General features: G+C 50.0%; 1 pseudogene; it reads right to left on the bottom strand.

Moving 5' to 3' along the window:
* Window positions 1-504: 504 nt before the first annotated feature.
* Window positions 505-3,464, bottom strand: LOC148505399 (uncharacterized; annotated as a pseudogene).
* Window positions 3,465-3,683: the final 219 nt, after the last annotated feature.

The raw sequence follows: 3,683 nt of genomic DNA, 5'->3' as shown, positions 1-3,683 counted from the left end.
TAAATATCCTCATCAGCACATTCATCTAATGCATGATCAACATCATCCTAAGATTGGCTGACAGTGTATTTTTTTTTTATTTTTTTTTATTGAAAAAAGCATTCTTTATTAACATAAAGATAGCAAAAAACATACATAAATCACACATACAAGTGTACTGTGTCGCAGCACAGCTTAAACCCAATACACTATCAAACATAATCAAACATACTATATAATGCATTGCAAAACATATAGCACAAGACATCCTATACTATACATGATACACTGCACTATTCATTCAGAACTTAAACAAAAACAACAATCAACAAGGTCTATTGGTGTAGAGGGGAGGGGAGGGGGAATCACAGAACTGAAGTTTTTATTGAAAGACAGACACATATATGAATAAATAGAAAGACATATCAATAAAACATCAGTCTCTGTGAAAAGGGGAGAAGGGGGCCACTGTCCCAGTCCTTGTTGGACAGTCACACATGGGGAGAGGGGCAGAATAAGGGGGGTTTAGTCCTCTTCTTCCTCAGGGCTGTCCATGATGGAATAGTCTCTTAGTAGGCTGTGGATCAGCCTGCAACAGTCCTGGATGGACATCCTCTCCCTCCTGAGAATGAGGCGGTTCCTGGCAAGCCACAAAGCATCCTTAACACAGTTCATAAGGCCCAAGGCCTCCTGGATTGCCCCATAAGTGTGGATGCCAGGAAACAGTCCATAAAGTACCGAGTGGTACGAAATGTTGCCCCTTGGCACACAGTCTTTGAGTTCATTTTCCAGGGCATCTAACAACAACTGTGCATAAGTACAGTCCCAAGACAAGTGCATAGATGTTTCCTCATGAGAGATGCACCAGGGGCAATGTCTGTACCTGCACAAGTTACGGGAGTGCATGAATGTCCTTAGGGGCAGACCCCCTTGGATTGCCATCCATGACATGTCCTTGTGTCTATTTGTGAGCCTTTTGGAGGCCACATTTTCCCATACTGCTTGGCAGTTGCTGAAGGGAGCCCTGGAATAGGCTCCATAACATCTTTTGCTCTGATGAGCTTGTGGATAGTCTTTGGTTTCCACAAGTCAGGTTTAACTCCCTCCAGTTGGTGCTCCCTCACAAACTTGGACACATCCAGGTAGAACCAGGGAGTGTTCCAGTTGTAAGGGATGGAGCTGTCCCACTTAGCCCAGCCTAGGGCCCTCCAAAGGGGTAGGAGGAAGAAGCGAGACATGGAGTTTCCTGCAGAGTCATTATCAGTCTCACACAAAGTCCTGCGGATACAGTTGCAAACAAAGAAGGCTCGCAGCATGGTGGGGATATTTGGTATTCCCTTTCCACCTTTGAGGGGCTCCTTGTACATAACTGTCCACTTAACTCTGTCCATCTTGGAGCCCCAGATGCAGTGAAACACTGCCCTTGTGATGGCCCTGCAGACCGTGACCAGAGGTGGCCAGGCCTGCGCTGTGTACTGCAGAACGGGAAGGATCTCGTTGCGCAGTACAAGTGCTTTTCCTTCGATGGTAAGTTCTCTGAGGCTCCACAGTCCAATTTTTTGCCTTACAGTGGCAAGTCTTTCGTCCCAGCACTTCAGGGCCGCACCCTCACCACCAAGCCAGACTCCCAGAATTTTGATGAAGTCCGGCTTGACAGCAAAGGGGAATGGAGCGGAGGATGACAGGTGCCACTGCCTGAACAGCATAGCCTCTGACTTCCCGCAGTTGACCTTTGCCCCTGAAGCTCGGCCGAAGCTCTCGCAGGTCTGGACGAGTGCTGTCACCGAACTCTGGTCAGCGCAGAAGACAGTGACGTCGTCCATGTACAGCGAACACTTGGCTTCTCTACGGTCTGGACCTGGTGCGATGACCCCTCTGATCTCTGGTTTCCGTCTGATGCATACAGCCAGGAGCTCTATAACACTAACAAAAAGAAGAGGTGAAAGAGGGCAGCCTTGTCTCACCCCAGATAGAATAGGAAAGGGGTCAGTCTTCCAGCCGTTCACCAACACCGAGCTGTGATGTCAAGGTACATCAGGTTAACATACGTGCAAAACATTTCACCAAGCCCAGATCTCTGCAGGACCCTACCCATCAACTCATGTGAGACACGGTCAAAGGCCTTCTCCTGGTCAAGGCTGACCAGAGCCGCATGCACGTTCCGGTCCTTGATGTAATGGACCGTGTCTCTGAGGAGAGCAAGGCTATCTGCAATCCTGCGACCAGGAATTCCGCAGGTCTGGTCTGGGTAAATGATCTGTCCGATGACAGCCTTCAGCCTGTTTGCAAGTATCTTGGCCAGGATCTTGTAGTCCACGTTCAGGAGAGAGATGGGCCTCCAATTTTTCAGCTCGCATCTCTCCCCCTTATGCTTATACAAGATCGTGATCAGTCCCTCCCTCAGTGAAGGAGGCACTTTGCCCTCCACCACCATCTCCTTGTACAGCTCGAGCAGGTCCGGGCCAATGAGGTCCCACAGCGCTACATAGAGCTCTGCTGGGAGACCATCACTGCCCGGGGTCCTGCCCTGCCTAAAGGATTTAGCGGCAGAGTGCAACTCCTCCAACACCAAGGGAGCATCCATGGCTGCTTTACCTGCAGGATCAATAGTGTTAGTGATACCTGACAGGAACTCATCAGCCACAGCACTGTCCGTCGTCTTTGGGGAGTAGAGGTCGCCATAGTAGTCTGTGATGACCTTCATGACGCCCTCCTTCCCCTGCCTGGGAATACCGGTCTCATCGCAGCTCAGTCAGGGGTGTGTTGCCAGAGTGGAGTTTCCTGAAAAAGAAAGAGTTACATTTCTCACCCTTCTCCAGGTTCTCCACCTTGGAACGGAAGACGATGCGTCTGGATTCCTCCTCAAAGTGCACTTTCAGGCTCTTTTTGGTCCCCTCCAGATCATCTCTCACATCCCAGCCGCACCGTTGGAGGTCCTGCAGGGACTGCAGTTGTCTCTGCAGTCCCTTGAAGTTCCTCTTTCGGTCGCACGCCTGTTGTCTACCTTTGACCTGAAAGAGACTGCGAATGTTAGCCTTAACATATTCCCACCAGTCACTCATACAATCAAAATAGCATTTATCATTCTTCCATGTGATGTAGGCATCCTTAAGCTCCTCCAACACCTCCTCCCTTTCCAACAGAGCACAGTTCAACTTCCAGGAGCCTGGGCCAGGAGAGAAACCATTGCCCAGGACTCCTTGGAAGAGAATGGCCCTGTGGTCAGAGAAGAAGCAGAGGACCATAGCATGCCTATTCTGCTTCACTGCTCTAGAGGTAAACACAAAGTCAATGCGGGAATGCACCGAGCCATCGGGGCGGCTCCACGTGTAATTCACAGAGCCAGCCCCCATGGAGCCCACAGCATCCCGCAGAGAAGCTTCAGTTACCATTTCTATGAGCAGTTTAGATGTCAAGTCAAGCTTAGCAGTGTTACAGGTGCTGCGTCCATCCTCCTCCATGGGGCAGTTGAAATCTCCGGCCATCACTACTGCCCTAGTGGTTGCGAGCTGCAGCCGCAGCGTCTGGAAAAGTTCCAAATGCTCATTCTTACCAGGGGGTGCATACACACAGATTAGCCTAATAGGCTCACCTGCCCAGGAGCCGTCTACAATAAGCAATCTGCCGCAGACAAGCTCCTGAACAGAATCTAGTGTGAAGAGGCTCCCCCTAATAAGAATGGTGACCCCTGAAGACTTACACTC

The sequence above is a fragment of the Taudactylus pleione genome, unplaced genomic scaffold, assembly GCF_031769625.1.
Source record: "Taudactylus pleione unplaced genomic scaffold, aTauple2 ptg000454l, whole genome shotgun sequence".
NCBI classification, from domain to species: Eukaryota; Metazoa; Chordata; class Amphibia; order Anura; family Myobatrachidae; genus Taudactylus; species Taudactylus pleione.
This window is presented reverse-complemented; position numbering and strand designations above follow the sequence as displayed.